Genomic DNA, 22,402 nt, shown 5'->3' on the forward strand with positions numbered 1-22,402 from the left:
ATACCTCTTTTGCAGAACTAATATTATCCTAAAATAGATTTACTCAAAGCAACCTATTCTTGGGTTAGACTATAAGCTTCTTGAAGGCAGCCACCATTCCAAAATTGAGTTCCTGGGATCATAGATTGGAAATTGGGAGGGATCTTAGGAGGACATTTTGTCCAACCTGAATCTGGAGAGCTTGCACCCAAACACCTTGGGCTTTGCTCTGATTATTTCTTTTGATCCTGCCTCTAGTTCCCAAATTTTTTACCAGTTTCAGCGCCCCTCACCCTTATATCTCAGTGACTGATTTTGGCTTATCTGATAAAGTACACTTTAGATGTGTAGGAGCCTCCCAGTTTATACCCCACCTCCTTGCCCCAGAGATCAAGTGGTTTCATTCAATATCCTGGGACCCCAGTACAGCCAGAGTTTGGGGGATGGGGCTGTACACTTGAGAAATAAAAGAGGAGGGGCGGCTAGGTGGCACAGTGGACAGAGCACCGACCCTGGAGTCAGGAGGATCTGAGTTCAAATCTAACCTCAGATACTTAATAATGACCTAGCTGTGTGACCTTGGGCAAGCCACTGAACCCCATTGCCTTGCAAAAACGTAAAATAAATAAATAAATAAATAAAAGAGGAAAGAGTACCACCAGGTAGAGCTTTTTGAATAATCAGACACAAGGAATAGTGACTATTATGAGCCTGGAAAAAGGTCTCTAGTAATGCACAGAGACCTAGCCTTGCTATTTTTATCAGTAATTTGGATGGAGGCAGGGATGGCTTGTTTCACAACTTTGTAGATGATAGGAAGCTGGGAGAGAAAGCAATTAGGGATATTATTGAACAGAGAGTTTTGAATGATCTCTATAGGTTGAAATCTAATAAGATGAAATGTGCTCTTGTAGTTTATCCACATGGGTATAGCTTCCAATGCTGCAGAGCATCAGCAACCATTTGTTATGCCAGTCATTGTCTTTGATGTTGGGGTACAAGGACAAAAATGAAAAAGATCCCTGCCTCCAAGGAGCTTCCAAGCCAAAGGGAGGGGGAAGACAATATATTCATTCAATCCACTAAGCATCAGAAACTGTGTTAGATGCTGAGTGAAGTGAAGTGATCCTTGCCCTCTTACCTTCTGTCAGAGGAGATGACATACACAGACACATTTATACATTGATTCACGCATATACACGTGTGTGTGAGTGCATGTGTGTGTGTATGTTTTCTGTTGGGAGAGGCAAATACATACTTAGTAGATGGTCCTTTGAAAGGTACCGTAGTTGCTCAGTAGCCTACTCCTTGATGGCCACTTGCAAACTTAGCTAGGTGGATCCTTGAACAATAAACCCAAAGTCCATAAGCTTGGTTTATATTTGGAATCTTCCCAACTTGGTTGGACAAGTCAGAGCTGGTGCCCCACTGGCATAGTCTTTGAGAACTTAGGATCACCTTCACCCCACAGTGAAGCATCAGAAGGAGGAAGATTAGCATATCATAGGGATAAAGGGAAATTCTTGCACTTGGACTAGAAAACAATGACATATTGGATGAAGGAGGAGAGTCATGACTAGGGAATAGTTCATGTGAATAATGGCTAAGGGATTTTAATTCACTATCAGCTTGATATGAGTCAATAGAGTGAAGTGGCATTCCCAAAAGCTTCAGTGATCTTGGGATGAAAACATGCCATGGTGAGGTATCTGGGAGGAAGGCAATGATGCTCTCTTACTCTTTGGACCAGTCCCCAGTTGGACCACATATAGTTAGGGTCCATTTCTAAAGTGCAGTTTCTAAGGACACCATTAAAACTCTGGAGATCTCAAAGAAAGGTGACAAAGCTGATGAATGCACTTGAATCAATTGATTCAATAAATCAATAAACATTTATTAAATAGCTGTCCTTCATTTTCAAAGAAGACCACATCAGGGAGGTGAGGCCATGACAAGCACATGAATTAGATTTGAGTGAGGGGGCGCTGTGCTAAGTCCCCAGCCTCACTTTCTCCTCCAGAGTCATCTGAGTATGGTGGCCAGATATGGATTAGGATGACTAGAGACCGTTCTGGATTTGAGGCAACCAGGATTAAGTGACTTGCCAAAGGTCACACAGCTAGTAAGATTCAAATGTCCCATCCTCCTAAATCCAAGGTCAATGTTCTATCCATTGTGCTACCCAGCTAGGTGGGGCAGTGGCTAGAGCACTGGCCCTGGAAGAAGTTACACCTGAGTTCACATCCGACCTCTTGATACTTACTAGCCGTGTGACCTTGGGCAAATCACTTTACCCCAAATATTTATTAAGCACCTACTGTGTACAAGTGTTCTAAGTCCTGGGGATTCAACAACAATTAAAAGATCCCTTACTCCCCCCCCCCAATAAATACACATTAAATAAACATAATTTAGGAGGTTCTTTTGGACTTTACAAAGTAAGTATTTCTATACAAAATAAAGGAAAAAGAAAATTGCATATGAAATCACATATCTCTATTTTGTTTAACATTCATCTCTCTTTCAAAAATTATATAAATCCAACAAAGTTTCAAAGCTATCCTTCTTGTCTGTGGCTCCTTCTGAATCCTTTTTTAAGTACTTCAGTAACACCTTTTTTTGGAATAGGAGGGAGAATCCTACTGATATTTCTCTTCTCTTTTTTCAATCTCCCCCTCTTCCCATTGGGGGTGGGAGATATTGTAACAAATAAGGTTAGGTAAGCAAAACCATTTCATGCATTCACCATGTGTGGAAAAAAAAAAAGAAAATTTATGTCTCAAGCAGTGCTCAAGTCCCAGGTTCTAGACTCTAGACTTTCTTCATTGTCTTTTGTTTTAGTAGGGGAGGGGGAGTCTTTCCAATTAATATAAGTTGAATAAATAAATGAATAAATAATTCTTTCCTTTGTTGGATAAGGGTGATTGGGGGAAAATTCAGAAAAGGATAGAATAGCTTTCCTAATGCTTGATAGCAGTGTATATGTGTGTGTTTGTGTGTGTGTGTATGTGTGTGTGTGTGTGTGTGTGTGTGAGCATGAGTATGGGTGGATATGAATGTGTGTGAGTATATGTTGAGAGCATGAGTGTGCAACTATGAGTGTGTCAGTTTGGTCGTGTGTGAATGTGTGTAGTGCATGCTTATGTGTGAGAGTGTGTTCATACATGTGCATTGTGAGTGCATGTGTGTTTGTTGTGTTTATGCATGTATGTGCTGCACTGGTGAGTGTGTGTTTATACATGGATGTGCATGTGTTTGTGAGAGAGAGACAGAGAGAGAGAAGCAGAGACACACAGAGAGAGACACACACAGAGACAGAGAGACAGAGAGAGACAGAGAGACAGAGAGAGAGAGAGAGAGAGAAGGGTCTTTGGTCTCCAGGTCTTCCCTCTCCTGGCTTGGGTCCTTGCCACATCCTGACTTCTTTTGTACTCTCTAGGAGCTCAGCTTTCGCGGAAATCCCTGCCAAAAGCTTGGGCGCCCCATCTTTAAGAACTTGCTGGGCCTGTTTGTTGCCCGCTGCTCCTGAGCAGGGCCCTGAGACACCAAAGCCTTCTCTGGGCTGGGCTGCCAGGTTGCTCGCCCGCAGGGCTTCAAGCTGGGGCCCATCCATTCCACCCTGGCATCTCTGGGCTTGTAGTTTGCAATTACTAGATAGGGTCTTGTCTCCAGCAAAGGCAAGACTCAGGAACCCTCAGATCCCAGACACAGACATAAAAGGGAGGGCAGAAATGTGCCAGGAGAAGCAGGGAGAGCCAGTGCCAGAAAGGGGCTTGGGAAAAATACTAGTGGGGTCTGGGTTCTGGCACTGTGTCCATAAGCATGGCAGTGTTTTATTGAGACAAGGACACACACACACATGCACTCACACATAGATGCACATATATTGGGTAAAATCATGAGATCAGTGGAATTTCCTTCCAAATCTGACTCCCTTCTTTGGACATCCAAGGTCTTCTGGGACCCCAGGTGTCCAGTCACCAATAGAATGAAATTGGGAAAGGACCTGAAAATCTTCCCTCTTGGTCACAGGACAGTCAAATTAGAACTAGGAGGAATCTTTGAGGTCATCTTGTCCAAACCCCCCATTTTATAATGGGGGGAACCAAGGCCTAGGGTGGTAAAATGGTCATGTAAGGGTCCAATTTGAACCCAATTCTCTGACTCCAAAACAGTGCCCACAGCCTCCCAGATCCTGAAAGTCAAGTCAACTAGACTTTATGAAGAGAATACAATGCTCCATTCACTGAGCTAAGCCCCGGATGTACAAAGATAAGCAAGAAGAAAGACAACCCTGCCATCTAGGACCTTCTATTCTCGCACGGGAAGATTACACAGACAAAGAAGCAGACAAGGTTCCACCCCTCTCTTTTCAGAGATGAAGAAGAGAATACATGATCCTTTCAGGGGATTTACATTTTTAAAAGGGAGGCAGGAAAGGACAAAGCTGATTACAAAGGAATGAAGTTATAATGGTGGAATTGGGGATATGTGTGCTACCTGGGGAGGGGTTGGCACAGGAGCCTTCCCAAAGCATCTTACATCCAAATGAACAAGCAGCCTGCTCAGTCAGCCAGTAAACATTTATTAAGCACCTTCTATGGGTCAGCTGTGCTAAGTGTTAGGGAGACAAATAGAAATAAAAAGACAACACCTACCCTCAAGATGCTTATAATCTAATGGGGGGAGACAACACAGAAGAATACTGAAAAGCAAGGGAGTGGAAGAAGGGAGCAGACTTGGGTTGGGGGTAATGTGGAGAAGTTTAAAAGCAGTGTAAAATGAGGAACTATCTTATATGGAGGTTCTGGAGCTCATGATTCCTCCTTCCAATTAGAGAGGCAGAAGGTCCTTGTCTCAAGGGTAAGTTGATGAAATTCCCCAGCAATGAAGTTCCTGGGCCATGATGGGAAGATGGACAAGTCCCACAGCAACTTAGCTGATAGGAAATGCCAATCCTATGGATAAGTGTGAGCAGACACATAAATTGTACAGGACAAATGGGATTTGGGTTCGAGAAGGATTTTCAGCACATCCTTCCCATGGCGACTGTTGGAACTGACCTCCTTTGTTGTAATTTCATCAGCCAACTGTTGTATAGTGTAACTTCCTATTCCAAGAATATAACTCTCAGGGTCACTTCCTCTGTCCTTTTTTTAAACAGCCATCCTTCTAAAGTCTCACCTCCTCCAACTCCCTCCTGGCTAGGAATAGACTTCCTAGGGAATAGGCTGCTCTTCTCTGCACAGTCATCAATTTGTTCCCCTCTCCTAACACATACACACAAATATGCAAACACACATAATACATTTCATGTTCCCCAGGCTTCCTGTCATCCATAGAGTTGACTGAGGAAAAGATTTGAGAAATTGGTTTTTCTTCAGATTAAAAAAATCTCTGTTACAGTTTTTTTCTTTTTTAGTTTTTCAAGGCAATGGGGCTAAGTGACTTGCCCATGGCTACACAGCTAGGCAATTAAGAGTCTGAGGATAGATTTGAACTCAGCTCCTTCCGACTCCAGGGTCGCTGCTCTGTCCACTGCATACCTAGCTGCCCTTCATTCCAGTTTTAAGAGGGAAATCTTATAATTTGATAGATTGGGATGGAGAATGGGTGGGAGTAGGGGGCGGACCAATGCAGGTTGGTATGTAAATGAATGAAAAAGAATTATTTAGAGTATTTATTGTGTGCAAAGGCCCTATGAAGTGCATCATAGAATTTTTTTTTTTTTTGCAAGGCAATAGGATTAAATGGCTTGCCCAAGGCCATACAACTAGGTGTTTATTAAGTGTCTGAGGTCAGATTTGAACTCAGGTACTCCTGACTCCAGGACCGGTGTTCTATCCACTGAGCCACCTAGCAGCCCCCTGCATCATAGATTTAGAACTTCATTTGCACTTCCCTGGGTCAGGGTTAATTTGTGTCCTTTTCAGAATTTGAACCAATGGTTTCCTGACTCTAAATCTAGTCCTCTGTTCACTATTCCTGAGTAGTTTCTGGAAAGAAGCCTTTGGTGCCTGTACTATCTAGGATGACTTCATAGCCATAAATAAAGAATTACATTTGTTTTCTGCTTCTCACTCAACTCTCTTAGCTTTTCTGGGACCTGTTTACTGGCCTTAGTGGAAGAGTTCTGCTCAGGAGTGGCTCCATTATGCGGAATAATGCCCAGGTTATCCCAGGCAGATGGCCTGAGTGTCTGGGGCCCAGTCCCTTGCTTCTTCACCTTCTTCCTCCTGCTGATTTTCTAAGACTGTAGATTGCTCGGCTATTGCCACTCTATATTGGTAGAAGTAATTCAGTTTTCTAACTGGGAAATGCCTTAAACCAACTGAAGCCAAAGGTCAGTGAGATAAATGTCAGAAATGAGATTGTGAAACTAGAACTCTTCATTGTACTGTGTAGGTGAGGCACTGTAGAGAATTCTTTGCCCTATTCTGATGCAAAAGATGGACCAGGTCACAATATCATTCAGTGGAGTTAGGTCTAGTTAAATGACTAGGCTCTGGGCGGCTAAGCACTGGCCTTGGAGTCAGGAGTACCTGGGTTCAAATCCGGCCTCAGACACTTAATAATTACCTGGCCGTGTGGCCTTGGGCAAGCCACTTAACCCCATTTGCCTTGCAAAAACCTAAAAAAAAAAAATGACTAGACTCTAAGGGTTCAATGTTAGCTTGAATGGGGGTCTCTAGAGGAATATCCCAGGGATCTGTGCTCAGTCCTGTCCTAATGATGACTTTTATCAGTGACTTCGATGAAAGCGTACCTGACTTGATAGACTGTCAAACTTGTAGATGATACAAATCTGGGAGGGGTGATAACAAACCAGGCGCTAATCACTATTCCAATATTCACAAACTAGAACACTGGGTTGACTCTGATAAAATGAGAGTGGATAGGAATAAGTGTAAAGTCTTCCTGTTGGGTTAAATACGTCAGCTCCACAAACACAAGGTGGGAGGGACATGGTTTGGTCAGTTTAGTTGAAAAAAGATTTGGGAGTTTCATATGATGGAATCTTAATATGAGGAAATGGTTTTCTATGGGAGTCAAAATAAGAGCCAATACAATTTTAGGCCGAATTAAGAGAGGGATAGCTTCAGAGAATAAGGGTATTGGTTGCACTGAACTCTTCCATGCCTCACCTGGAGCCCTGTGTCCAATTCTGGCCACTGTTTTAGGAAGGACGATGACATGGCAGGGAGAGTCTCCAGAAGAAGGCTTTCAAGATTCCTTTCCATCCAATGAGCATTTAAAAACCACCTACTCTCCATCAGATGCTATGCATTGACAGGTGGCTGGAAAAAGGAAAAAAATGAAACAATTTCTGAAGAGAGTTAAAACTAAAAGGGGAATCCAAACATAGACAGAAAATTAAAAGCATAAAAATAAAGCAAATTTGGGGAGGGTGAAAAAAGAACACGTCTAAAGGAAGGCAGTTTGTTAGCAATGGAATGAGAATTACAGGGGGATGTTGGGTAAATTAGCAGGAGATGGGGATGAAGGATGGATGGGCACAAGGAAATGAAGATGGGAACTGATGTCTAAAGAATGGCTTTAGCTGAAGCAGCCCATGACTCAGAATTATAGGGATTCTTCCGGCAAGAAAGACAGAGAGAATAAGAGAGCGAGGGAGAGCATCCCCAATGACTCGTAGACTTGTGCTATTTCCGGACTATAAATCCAATAGGAATTCTTCTTAAAGATCCCACCCTCCAACCCTTGGCAGAGGTAGGGGGATTCACAGATGTGGAAAATTACATATATTGTCAGACCATTTTGGCATGTATTAATTGGTTTTACTAATTTTTTAAAATAACTTGTTACAAAGACTTGCTAGGGGGTGGGAAAAGAGGAATGAATACAAGCAAGAATTTAGATGATGTAAAAATACAAAATACAAATAAAACTTTATTTAAAACAACAATGAAGTCATCATTTGTCTCCCATGGATCTACCTTTCTCTTTGGGGCCGAAGCACAATTACAAGATCCCTTCTACTCCTGAGACTAAGGATTTTATTTACTGTGACTACTGAGACCTTTTCCTAATTATGGCTGCCTGTGGAAAGCATTTGAAGACAAATAGAAAATCTCTCTCATAAAAACAAACAACTGTGAGCCTTAGCACAGGTCTAACTATGTGACTCAACCACTCCTAAGACCATTCCTGGCTTCCCTTTAACTTGTGCAGAAAATACAAACTCCAAAGCCTGGTTTTAAAGTCTTCCATAATCTGTTCTCGTGTCCCACTCAAATCTTATTCACGTTATTTGCTTTTCTTTCGTGAACATTCTAGTCCATTAGATCTTGGTCTTGGATCTAGCTGGTCTTGGAACTTGGAACTTCATCTTCTGCCTCTGGGTGTTCCTAAAAATCATTCCTTGGCCCCCTTTCCTCCTTCTGTCTTCTTTCCAGATTCAACTCTGGGTCGCCTCATCTCTGAAACCTTTTCTCAGTGCCCCCCCCACATTGTTTCTGTTCTTCCCCTTCAAAAACCCTTACATGATCCTCCTGGTTGCACATGTCATATTGTCCTGTGCAAGAATGTCAGCTTTTTGAGGGCAGGAATTATTTTGTTTTTGTCTTTGCCTCTCTAGCACCTAGTATAGAGAAGAGGGTTAATAATTATATATGTTTAACCTATATCAGATTACTTGCTATCTTAAGGCAGGAGGAGGGAAGGGTAGAAGGGAGAAAACATTCTAAAAATGAATGCTGGAAACCATCTTTACATATCATTGGAAAAATAAATTAATAAATAAAAATAATTATATGATGACGTGAATTGTATTCTATAGAATGTTGAGGTTTACAAAGCCTTTTGCAGGGGCAGCCAGGTGGTGCAGTGGATAAAGCGCTGGCCCTGGAGTCAGGAGGACCTGGGTTCAAATCTGGTCTCAGACACTTCATAATTACCTAGCTGTGTGGCATTGGGCAAGCCACTTAACCCCATTTGTCTTGCAAAAACAAAAAAGCCTTTTGCTCACAACAGCTCTGAGAAGGAGGTAGTTCACATATTAACTATTTAATTAACTATTTTATTAACTATTCAGATGAAGAGACAACTCAGGGAAATAAAGAGACTTATCTACAGTCGGCTACTAGCTGTCTACTTAATAATCCAGTTCTTAGCACTGGCACATAGTAGGCACTTAAAAATGTGATGGATTGATTGATTAATAGGCTCCATGGGAACTTGAACCCAAGTCTCCGGACTCCAGGTCCAGCCACCCTTTCCTGCCTCTACGTGGACAGCTCCTAAACTTTCTGTGACTTTTTCTTTGAATATTGGAGCCTTATGAAAGTACTCTGCTCTTCTTGAATCCATTCCAAGGTGAATCTAGGATTCCAGCTAACTAGCTCCACTGCTAGATGGAATTTGGAGTTTCTTTTTAACAGTGACTCCCACTAAGTTTATGTAAGTATCCCACTGTCCAGTGCTCAGAACCAAGACATCACAAATGGAAAATGCTATTCCAAGGCCCTTTGTGTAAAGGTGTTAATGAAAGCCAGCTGGTTAGTTAGTGAGAGGACAGAGGTGGGGCTGGGTTTCTTCTCTGGACTTGGGAACCACAGAGGTCTCCCATTATCTTTCATTCTTTGCTAAGGAAAGATGAGGAAGTTAAAGGGCCAGTGCTGGTAAGTCTTTCTTCTCCCTGCAGACTTTCCCCTCACTTATTCCAGTCTTGCCAGGTTATCCTCCAAGGTGTGAGTTGTTCTGGCTTCAATTATTGAACACAACTAAGGCTTTAAAATCAGACCTTCCAGAACATGGAAATATTTACTAACATCTCCTGATGGAGGAGAGAAGGAATGTTTCCTTCCCTTCATTCTGACATTTAGTAAATAACAAAAATGTGAGGCCAAAGTTTGGAAATAATAACATAGGAAATGTCTTGTTCAAAAGCAGCAAAGGAACCAGAGGAGGAATCATAAGACCACAGATTTAACACTGGAAAGGACTTTAGAAGCTATCAGATCTCATTCTCTCCTTTTCCCGATGAGGAAACTGAAGCCCAGGGTTGTTAAAAGAATTGCCCAAGCTCACACAACTAGTAAATAGTAGAGGTGGAATTTGAATCAGGTCTTTCTGAAACCAATCCAGCATCCATCTACTGTGCCATAGTCCAACCTCCTTGAATCAAACATAAAATGTTAAAAATGGATGGGTCCTGGAGATTCTCTAGTAATCCAAACCTCTTATTTTACATATGAGGAAACTGAGACCTAAAGAGAAATGATTTGACCAAGGTCAAACAGTAGTAATCACAGAGACCCATAGCTTGCCTCTTGATTTCCAATCTACAGCTCTATTGTAAGGGAACAAACCTAGGTTTTTCAGATGATATTTTGGTAAAGAAGCCTCAAGAGTTCCCCAAAAGGATGACCATATAAAACTAGTATCCCCAAGGAGATAAGGGGTAAGTGATTTTCACTTCCATACTGCTCAAGCTTAAGAAAATCATGATAAAACATATGATGCCTTAATATTTAAATTATCAGAACTAATTAGGGGAAGGGGAACAGTGTTTCTGTAAGGCAAAATCATCCTCACTAATCACCCAGAGAGAGTAAATAAATATAGAGATTAGAGGGGACTAATGGGTATCGGTCATTTATGTATGTTTGAGGATCCTGAACCCTTTTTGAAAAATTTAAAACATTTTTAGATTTAATCTCCCTCATTATAGTATGGCAGGAATCCTGGGTTCCTGAAGGTTAAGGAGAAGTTCACAGCTGCTACCAAACTGGAAAGGCTTTGAGAACTGGTCAGGTAATATAATATGCATTGGTATTCTAAGGATGGACCTGGGGATGTTTGGGTTGGGTCTGTCCACAGGTGATTGTCCAACAAATGATGGATTTTGTTTGGCTTCAGCAGTTCATGAAAAGCAATTCCTAAGGCATGGAGCAATTGCCAGGTGCATCTGCAGAAGGAAACCTACATTAAAGAAAGTGTAAATGGTTGAAGTTGTGCCATATTAGGGGTCATTCTATGAAGAATATTTGAGTCTTCAGCAGAGTTCTGCATTGATAGATTATGGGTAAAAAAAAGTATCACATGACCATAAGCTCAGAGGCCATCTGTTCTAGCCCCTTCATTTTACAGATAAGGAAACTGAAGCCAAGGATGGTTAAGTGGCTTGCTCAGGACCTCAAGAAATTGTGGGAAACAGAGGACAGGTAGTTGACCCAAGTGAGAGTTCAAATATTACCTTTCTTATTTCCCTCAATGGACTTCATAGAATCCCATTCTCCCTGACTTATGCTGATTCTATGTCAACTCTTAGTCCCCTTTAAATATGGAAACCAGGGAGGCAGAGAAAGAGACCTAGGTTCAAAGTCAACTTATCTCTCTCTCATTCTCACTTTTCTCATCTATCTATAAAATGTTGGGTTCAAATGAGATGGAACTAAATTTCCTCTTGGCTCTTAATTTTTCATTTTGATACACAAACTATGAACAAAGTAATTGGGATGAAGGGGTGACATAACCAAGTTTCATCATAATTTCATAAAACTTTGCTGAACTATAGCACTGATTGACTATCTATTTTGGATATTGGTAATGTCCCTATAGAAATATCCAGTCTTGCTGGGTTAGCCTCCAAGGTATGAGTTGTTATGGCTAGAAACCATCTAGTCCAGCTCCCACATTTTAGAAATGAAGAAAAATGAAGGACCTAGGAAAGTTAAGTGATTTAGTGTTATTCATCAAATCATGTTTTCAGTGTTAAGTATGATTCTCTCTCTCTCTCTCTCTCTCTCTCTCTCTCTCTCTCTCTCTCTCTCTCTTTCTCATACACACATTCTTTCTCTCCTCTCTCTTTCTTTTTCTTTCTCTTTCATTCTTTCTCTGTCTTCCTCTTTTTCTCATTATCTTTTTCTCTCATTCAATTTCCCTCTCCCTCTTACCCTTCTCTCCCTCTGTCTTGTCTCTATTTAGTCTTTACCTCTTCCTCTATCTCCATCCCTTGATGAAGTATCCTGAGAATAGTTCACAGACACAAAATGTTTTAAGGCTTGAAAAGCATTTCACAGACATTACCTCACTCAAACTTTACAACCTCTTATGAGGCAAGTGCCATAAATACCTCCAATTTACAGATGAAGAAACCAAGACTCAGAGAAGCTAATTACTTGATCAAATTTATATAGTTAAGAAATATCCTAAATGGAATTTGAACCTGGGCCTTCCTGACTCCAAATACCGAGCCCTTATACTTGCTCAATAAGTCCAGATATTAAAGGATGGGATGGAAGATTGACATGTAAAAGCAAACAATACAAAATCATCAGCAATCGCTGACATTTACATAGCTTTAAAAATAAAAAAAACCTTTTCAAAGCTCATTCGCCTCTCTTAATTATCTCATTTTTTCCTCACTACAAATACGAAATGCTTTCATATTTATTCATTCTACTTCTGGCACTTCTGTGCCCCTGGAAAAAGTAACTTGACATTCTTGGGCCTCAGTTTTCTCATCTATAAGATGAAGGGCATGGATTAGATTCACCCTCAAGGTGCCTTATATATCCTATATCAGATTATTTGTTGTCATGGGGAGGAGGGAAGGAAGGGAGGGAGGTAGAAAAAGGTGGAACTCTCAAGTTTATAAGGAGATGAATTTTGAAAACTATCTTTGCATGTAATTGGAAAAAGTAAAATAAAATAACATTCAAAAAAAGATCTAGATTCATGATTCTGTAACACTAAATCACTTAACTTTCCTAGGTCCTTCATTTTTCTTCATTTCTAAAATGTGGAGCTGGACTAGATGGTTTCTAGGGACCTTTATATTGCTAAGTTAGACAAGGAGATGGAGAGAACTGAGAATTGAGGGAGATCTCCTCCTCTGAATAGCATTGCTGGTTGCCAGATCTTGCCTGTTGAGTGGCTGAATGGATAAGCAGAATGAGTGGTGTGGCATAAAAGAAAGAATTCAAGGCTTAGTGTTAGAAGATCTGGATAGAAGTCTTGACTGGACTAAAGCCATTTATGTGCTTCTGACCTTTCATTCACATCTGCAAATGGGGTACAATAATCCCAGTTCCACCTGCCTTGGGGTGGAGGGATGGGGGTATGAGGACCAAAGAAGAGTATGTGAAGCTGGTCATTGTGTTGTAAAGTGGCCGGCAAGTATAAGACATGATCAGCATTTCATAGGTATGGCATTAAGTTTCTGCCAAATAATTCAGTCTTCAAATTACTCAAACCAATTTGGTATCTTGAAGACAAACTGTGGACTGATTGAATTTTCCATCCCAGAGTTCTCATTCAAGCCTTTGCCTCTCCCAACTCTCTTTGTGGTTCTGCCTGAGATTCCCTGGCTGGGCCATGGGGATTAGGCTACAGATGTACCTATTTGCCAGGTGCATTGTGAAGATTAATTATTTAATGTTGGTAAATTGCCTTGGAGATTATAAGTGCTCAGTGTTATTAGTGGTCTTTGTCTCTGTTGTGGTTGAAGCAACTGGCAGCTGTAACCTTGGGGAAAACTGGGTGCTCAAATTCCAGCCTAGCTTTTTATCTTCTAGGAAACCAGCAATAGCTACCTTGGTTGTCCACTTCCTCCAGTTACTGGCTGTTACCCCAGTTTGGGTTGTGTGTTTCCTGGCCTTGGGTCAATGACCAAGAGACTAAAGGTAGTTTTAGACTTTTAAGATTTAGAATTAGAAGGATCATAGAGAACATGTAGTTCAACACAGTTTGAGTATCAACAATGCCTGTCACGTGATTGTTGACTAAATTTACAAATGGGGAAAGTGAGGCACAAGCAAAGGGAAATGTCTTTTCCAAGGCAATGCAGGAGTAATTAGCAAAACTCAAATGTCTAGATTCCATGCATAATGCTGTCCCAATGTCTTCAGTAAATTTTTTTAAAAAAGAAATCTTGATTATCTGAGCAAGTAAGAAAAAACCTGGGACTTGGAGTCCACTAGAAAATAAACTCCTGGGGGGTGAATAGGTTGCGCAGTGGATAGAGCACCCACCCTGGAGTCAGGAGTATTTGAGTTCAAATCCGGCCTCAGACACTTAATAATTACCTAGCTGTGTGGCCTTGGTAAGCCACTTAACTCCATTGCTTTGAAAAAACTAAAAATAAATAAATAAACAAATAAATAAACTGCTCCAAATGTGCACAATGATTACAACAATGCAAACAGAAAAAACAAAAACAACAAAAAAGGACCTGAGCTTTGGACAAATCAGAGACTTGGAACAAATGCATTTTTTCTTTGTAATTTCATTACTAACTTCTTTGGTTCTATCTTTAAATGTTAAATGCTTTATTTAAGATTTTATTCATTGTTATGTTTTTGGTTGATTTTGTTTTGCTGTGCATTTGTTAGAAATTTTTTAGAAGAGTAAAGAAAGAGCTGTGAAATTATTAAGAGTACATTTGCTTCCAGATGAGAGGGATGAAAAGATGTCCACTCATTTGCAGAAATGAGGGTCCACGGGTGTGGACAATTGTCAGAATTTTTTGATGTATTGTTGGTTTTTTCAAATTTTTTTCTCTTTTAAAAATATCATAAGGGATTGCTATTTGGGAGAAGTGGGAAATGTAGACACTGTTAGAACAAAAGGTATCAGTAGAAATCTATTTTTAAAAATGCTTTTGTTGGAGGACTTTTATTTTTATATCTTCCTCCAGCCCTTCCTATGCCACATGATAAGAATTTATTAAGCATTTGCTATGTAACAGCTCCTAGGCACCTACTATAAGTAGAAATAAAGACAGGGTCTGGTCTCAAGGAGCTTACAATCTATTGGTGGAAGATAACACATAATGAGGATTGGAAAGAGGGGACATTTTGTAGTGGTTTGGTTTTTGAATGGCCATCAAGCAATGTAGAAACCTGATTCCAGACAAGGTAAGGTGGAAGTTTATCTGTCAGGGCACAATGTGTTTCATGAGACAGAGTTCAAGACTCTAAGAAGAGGAGGATGGGGAGGAGGATGGGGTGCAGGTGACATGCTTTGCTGAATAAACATCACTGAAAAGTTAGGTTGAGAAGGGTAGAGTAGTCTAGTGGAATGAGGATTGAGCTATGAGACTTGAATGGAAAAATGCACACTCATACTTAGACTCATAAACCAATATTACTGCCTATAAAGGGATAAAAACCATGGAATAAAAGTAACCATGATAGCATCGTTCCAGAAATCCCTGTAGCACGGCTTGGAGTGCATACCTGCTGGAACTGAGTGAGTGACTGAATACTGAGCAGATTCAGGCAGGTGGTCAGCAGCACCTCCTGGTGGTTGTATGTAAAATAAGGCCAATAATATGTGCAACAGGTTGGGAGGAAATTGCTTTACATATAATAAAATATTAAAGAAATGTGAGTTGAACTATTGATGCCTTGGCATATACTGCCTGCCCACATCTCTTGCATTATCACCTAAATTTGTTCATTCTTATGTAGCCTATATATATATATATATATATATATATATACACACACAAATGTTTATAGTGACTCTTATTTTTGTGGTAACAAAGAATTGAAAGTAAGGGGTAATCTATCTGTTGGGAAATGGCTGAATGGAATACTATTGTGCCCTAAAAATGACAAAAGGGAATGTTTCAGAGAAACCTTGGAGGACTTGTATGAACTGATGAAGAGTGATCAGAACTAGCAGAACAATTTATACAATAATAACATTGCAAAGGCAAGTAACTTTGAAAGACTTAGGAATTTTGATCTGTGCAATGGTTAACCACAATTCCAGAGGATGCATGACAGAAGGGTGATGGACTCAAGATGGAAAAGACATACAATTTTGGACATGGTCAATGTAGGAATTTGTTTTGCTTCACTATGTAAGGTTGCAGCTTGTTTTATTTACTTTTTCTTTTCTTTTTCCAAGGGAGGCAGGAGGTGGGAAGGAGAAAAAAGAAATAGTTGTTCATTAAAATTAAATTAAATATTTTTTCTTTTGCTCTGTTTCTTCTTCCACAACTGAGACTAATATGGAAATATGTTATATGATATCATATGTATAAACTATATCAAACTGCCTATCATTGTCAGAAAAGGGTCAGGGTGGGAGTTAGGGAGAAAAACTTGGAATTCAAAATCTTATAAAAATGAATGCTAAAATGTTCATGATATGTAATTGGGAGAAATTACTATAAAAATAGAAATCTTTTGTTTTGCTGGGTAACGTGTTTTTGTGGTATCTTACCATTAAGTTCAACAAGCATTTATGAAACTCCTTTTGTGGCTGTGCATTAGCTTGGGTGCTAATAATCCCAAGACAAAAAAAATGATATAGTCCATTCTTCTATTAGAGAAGATTTACACACACACACACACACACACACACACACACACACACACACACCCCACAGATAATATGTACAAAATGAATGCAAGAAGAGAGCTTTAGGAGGAAGCATATTAATAGTTGGAGGATTAAGAAAAGTTTCATTTAGAAATGATGCTTGAGATGAGGCTAGAAGGAAAGCAGGGATTTTAAGAGGTGGAAGTAAGGAGGGAAGATAGCAACTAGAACAAAGAGTCAACCAATTAGAACAAAGCCACAACAGGATCCTTGTCTCTCTATGCCCCATCCCCTAGTGCTTCCTTAGCTGTATTTTGGTTCATAATATCTATAGTCCACTCCTCTCAAGTTTCCTTGTGATAAATTAGAACCCTGCAGAGAATGCCTGCATTTGCTCCAAGGTAGATCATTCATACTTTACAATCTATTAATATTTGTTCATTGATCAATATATTAGTTATCATCAATTAACCTTAAGGATACAAAGATACTTTGCTACAAGAAAGAAGTCATTGAAAAATCCCCAATTAAAAACAAAAATAAATAGAGAACTTATAGTAATTGTGCAATAATAATAGAAGACTTTTGCATGGTCTTTTTCAGTTAAAAAAGCATGTTTACATTCCACAGGTCATTTGATTTCCACTACATCCAGTAAGGAAGGTAAGGAGGAATTATTCCCATTTTTAAGATGAAGAAATTGAGGGTCAAAGAATTGAAGTGACTTTTTAGTCTCAGTCTCAGAGTTGGAAGGTCACATAGGGTCTGTTTACTCCAAGGATTTTTAGTTACAGATCCATGAATTTCTTTTTTCTTTTTTGGATCCCTGGATTTTAATACAATTTCCTTCTTTTGTAATTCTTTGTGTTTCGTTTTATAAATTTAAGAATACAAATCTGAGAAGGACCCATGGGTTTCCCCAGTCTATTGCCATGAAAATCCATGACCCAGCAAAGATGAACGAACCCTATAGTACCAAGCTCTTTCTACTTTCTTGGCGATTTCGGTTATCAGCCTGAAAGCGAAGGTAAAGATAGACATCATCCCTGGTGGCATTGTCTGCTCAGTCTGTGGTTAAAGTCAATAGTCATTATAATAACGTTAGCCTCCACTTCGGATTTGGTAGGAGATGACTGTAGTGGATGACCTGATCGGATTCCTCTTTGCTCTGCCATTGGGATACTTCCTTTGGGAAATGAGGCAAAGTTCATCTTCCACATCCTTCTGTCTTCTAGAAACTATGTACCTTATGTGTCAAGTGTCTCGATATATAGACCATGGCACTCTGGAAGATCTGAGTTCAAACTCTGTCTCAGACATTTGCTAGCCGTGTGACCCAGGACAAATCACTTTCCCTCTCTGGTTCTCAATTTCTTCATCTGTCAAATGGGCTGATGATAATAATCTTAGCTTAATAAATGTTTGTTGACTTGCCTTGACTTTAGCAAGATGGGTTTTTCTCACACTCATTCTTAGGCCACATGGAGCACCATGGCCCCCAGGCCATGTGGCCAGACTAAGCCAAGCCTCACAGCTACCTGCCCTCTCTCTCTCTCTCTCTTTCTCTGTCTCTCTGTCATCTCTCTCTCTCCTCTCTGTCTCTTTCTCTGTCTCTCTCTGTGTCTGTCTGTCTCTGTCTCTCTGTCTGTCTGTCTCTGTCTCTCTGTCTCTCTGTCTTTCTCTCTCTCTCTCTCTCTCTCTCTCTCACACACACACACACAATCACACACACACACACACACACACACACACACACACACACACACACACACACACACACAAACTCAAACTTCACCTAGCCTATTCTTAAAGCTTTTCTAGGAGTTTTAGCCTGTATATTTGTAATAAATTGCTTTAATAAAATCCTGAGCAGTTTTAAATTTCCAGAGAGTGTGTGAATTCCTTCACCTTTTCAGTGGCCTTAAACCTTCTGTCTTCAATCTCGAAATCTTTAATAATCGGTAACAAAACCCTGGACAAGTCATTTAACCTCAAGGATCTCCTTAGAAATTGTCTCCTCATTGATTGGGGGGTCATGAATTACAAGAGGGGAGGAACATCCCTATCAATAATTCTTATGCTGACCACATCATAGATTTAGGACTGGAAGGAATCTTAGAAAGCATTTAGCCTGACCCTCTCATATGACAGAGGAAGAAACTGAGATCCAGATTTGAGAGAGGCAAGATTCAAACTCAAGTCTTTTAACCTGAAGTTCCTCCCTTTTTCAAGGCAGCAGAACACTGGTTCTGGAGGCAAGGAAGACCTGAGTTCAAATTTGAACCCAGATCCTTAATTGTGTGATTCTGGACAAGTCACTTACCTTTGTCTACCTCAGTTTCCTCATCTGTAAAATGAATTGGAAAAGGAAATGGCAAACCACTCTAGTATCTTTGCCAAGAAAACCCCAAATGGGGTCAAGAAGAGTCAAACAAAATTGAAAAGGACTAACCCTTCCCCTTTATGGATCCAGTCTAATTTCTTTTTGACAGGAAAGAGTTAGCTAATCAGGAACACAAGGAAGACAATAAAAAGGACATAAAATGAAATAGAAAACATGCACATGGCTGTTGATTTTTGTCTGTGTGACCTCTGGTTGTTCCCCTCATCTCTAGGGATGTGAAGACAGATTTCCACAGATTGGAGCCCACTTGCCATGTTTTCCAGGCCCTTTTCGACTTCATCTTCTGGGGCTCTGGCTTTGGTAGGCAGTCTACACAGCTGCAGTCAAGGTGATTGCAGTTCTTTTGGTTCTGATATCTTCCCCTTGAAGTCAAGGGGTGACTTGTAAGGTGAGCTTGGGAATCTGTGAGGGCAGGAGGCTTTGTGTGGGTGTGCATCAATATGGATGAGGGTTCCACTGTGTGCAAATGTTTAGCCTGGAATACTTCACCTGGAGAAGAGAAGATTTAGGGGAGGCTTCCATATGTATGAGTGTTCTCTCCTAAAGGAAGTCCTCCTCCTCCCCCTTTCAATTAAGCCTGCCCCTCCCCCAAATTCCTCCTCTCTGTGAAGGTTTTGCTATCCTCCAAGCCACCTGAGTTCTAATTTTAAGTCATCTTAGATCATTTCCACTCTCTCATTCAGTAGCCAATAATTGCTAAGTCCAGTTGATTCAACCTCCATGTTATTTCTAACATTCACTCCCTTTTCTCTTTTCCTAAAGCTATCACCCCACTTTAGGTCTTCAGAAGTCTATCATTTAAACTATTGCAGTGGCCTCCTCCTTGTCTCTATGCTTCCAGTCCCTCTCCCTCTCTCTTGTCTTCTTGTCTCTCTCTCTCTCTCTCTCTCTCTCTCTCTCTCTCTCTCTCTCTCTCTCTCTCTCTCTCTCTCCTTCCCTTCTCTCTTTCTTTCCCTTTCACTCTCTCTCACTCTTCTCAACTTGTAATCTTTCAATCTCTCTGTTCCTCTGCTCTCTCTGTCAATCTTTCTCCCTCTTTCTTTCTCCCTCTCTTTTCCTCTGTCTCACAAATCACTCTCTGTCTCTCTGTCTCTCTCTCTCTGTCTCTCTGTTTCTCTCTTTAACACACATCATATACACACCACATAAACCCTCTCTTATACAAGACACACACACACACACACACACACACACCCCTTCTGGTATGCTATGTGATTCTTTCTTAAAATACAGATTGGCATTTACTGTCCTCCCCATCGAGTCCTCTCTTGCATTTGCAGACCTTCTGATTCCACGATTTCTCTCCCTTTAGCCAAAGCAGATGACTGGCTGGCCCCTGATTCAGTATTCCACGTCCCCTGTCCATGGAGTTGCACAGACATTCCCTCCATGTCTGCAATGTTGCACTTCTTCCTCCTCAGTGTTGCTTTGAATCCCTGGCTTCCTAGGGCTCAGCCCGGGAGCTCCCTTCCTCTCTAGGATGCTGCCTCCTTCCTCAGATTCCCTTGTATTTATCAGGCCAGGGTCCTATTTGTACCTCCAGGAAATCAGAAGCTCCCTGAGGGCCCAGCCTGCCAGGTTTTTGTCTCTGTCTCCCCAGACCCCGGCTTGATGCCTTTTTCCATAGCAGCTGCCTGTCCAATTCAATCGCCTTGATAGCTGACTTCAAGTGTCTGAAGGGCTGTCATGCAGAATAGAGATTCTATGTGTTCCGCTCAGCCCCAGCGGGCAAAACAAGGAGCAGAAGCGGCAAGTGAGTGAAAGGAAAGTTTCAGCTCAAAAAAGGGGGCAAAACCTTCCTAATAATTAGAATGATTCCCAAGTCTAATAAACTGGCTTAGCGGGTCCTGAGCTCCCCATTGCTGGGGGTCTCCCAGCCGGTGATTGGCCACTTGGCAGGAGAACAACAAAGGGGTCATTGGAATGGACATGGCTCGGACCAATGGCCTCCTGGGGCCCCTTCCTCCTGGGAGATTCTGTGAAAGACTTTTTATCTCTATAAGGTGGTATTTGTGGGCAGAGCAGGCTGGAATGGGTTCCAAGCGGGTGGGAGTGAATGTGTGTGTGTGGAGGGATGTGTCTGTGTGTCTGTGAGTGATGGTCTGAATGTGCATGTGGTGTGTGTCTCAGTGTGGTGTGTGATGTGTGTGGTGTGTGTCTGTGAGTGATGGTGTGTATGTGTGCCTATATGTATGGTGGGTGAGTGTGTGTGTGGTGTGTGTCTGAGTGTGCTTTGTGAGAGTGTGTATGAATGTGAAGGTGTGTGAGAGTGTGTGTCTGTGTGTGGTGTGTGAGAGTGTATGTGTGTGTGTGGTGTGTGTGGAGGGATGTGTGTGTCTGTGTGTCTGTGAGTGGTATGTGTCTCAGTGTGGTGTATTTGAGGGTTTGAGTGAGTGAATGTGTATTGTGGTACATGTCTATGAGTGGTATGTGAATGTGTGTGTGGTGTGTGTGTGAAGGGGTGTATGTGATGTGTGTGGTGTGTGTCTGTATGTATGGTTAGTGTGTCTGTATGTATGGTTAGTGTGTGAATGTGTATGTGGTGTGTGTGTGTGAAAGGGTGTGTGTGTGTGGTCTGTCTGTGAGTGGTGTGTAAGTGTGTGTGTATGTATGTATGTATGGTTAGTATGTGAATGTGTGTGTGCCTGTGCAGAGTATGTGTGTGAGAGTGTGTGTGTATCTATGTGGAGTGTGTATATGAGTAGGTGACTGTGTGTGTGTGTGTGTGTGAGTGTGGTATGTGAGTGTGAAGGGGTGTGTGTGTGTGTGTGTGTGTGTGTGCACGCGCAGAGGGCAGCCTGGTCATGTCTGCAAGCATGAGTGTGTGAGTGGCCAGGGCCTGGGCCTCCGCCTCCGTCTCCGTCTCTGGCCCACCAGCGACTCCCCAGTGCCATCTCCTGGGGGGGCCCAACCTGCCAGGAAAGAGAGCCCCAAAATGGGGGGAAGTTTGCTCCAGGTCTCTGGGGTGGCGGGGCACACCTGGAGCATGACAGGACAGGAGCCGAGGCCTCCCTGGGGCAGGGGCGCCTCTGCTGGAAGAGACAGCCGTGGGGGCCGGGGCGGCTGGGGGACTCGGCCTCGCCTCCTGGGAGAGACTCGGGGCTTCTGGAGCCGTGGGGAGGGGAGTTGGCTTAGCTGAAGTCTCAGAGGCCCGCAGGAGTCTCACCCCCTGGCACTGGAGCCAAAAACGCGGGCAGAGGACTTCAAGGCCCCTGTAAGTGAGCTGAGGCGCTGGGCCGGGCCCAGGCCAAACTCAGTGGAGGTCACAGCATTGACTGGGGGTGCTCCCTTTCCCCTCTGGGGCCTCGCCCCTTCTCTCTGGCCTCCCTGTCTCTGTCTATCTCTGTCTGTCTCTCCCTCTCCCTTTCTCTCTTTCTCTCTCTTCTTGCGTTTCTCTTAACCAAACTTCCTCCCTTCCTTCCCTCCTCCCTTCCTCCCTCCCTCCCTCCCTCTCATCCATCCTTCCTTCCTTCCTTCCTTCCTTCCTTCCTTCCTTCCTTCCTTCCTTCCTTCCTCCCTCCCTTCCTTCCTTCCTTCCTTCCTCTCTTCCTTCCTTCCTCCCTCCCTTCCTCCCTCCCCTCCCCTCTCATCCTTCCTTCCTTCCTTCCTTCCTTCCTTCCTTCCTTCCTTCCCTCCCCCTCCCTTCCTTCCTTCCTCCCTTCCTTCCTCCCTCCCTCCCTCCCTTCCTCCCTTCCTCCCTCCCTCCCTCTCATCCTTCCT

This window comes from Macrotis lagotis, chromosome 5, assembly GCF_037893015.1.
Source record: "Macrotis lagotis isolate mMagLag1 chromosome 5, bilby.v1.9.chrom.fasta, whole genome shotgun sequence".
Classification (NCBI taxonomy): Eukaryota; Metazoa; Chordata; class Mammalia; order Peramelemorphia; family Peramelidae; genus Macrotis; species Macrotis lagotis.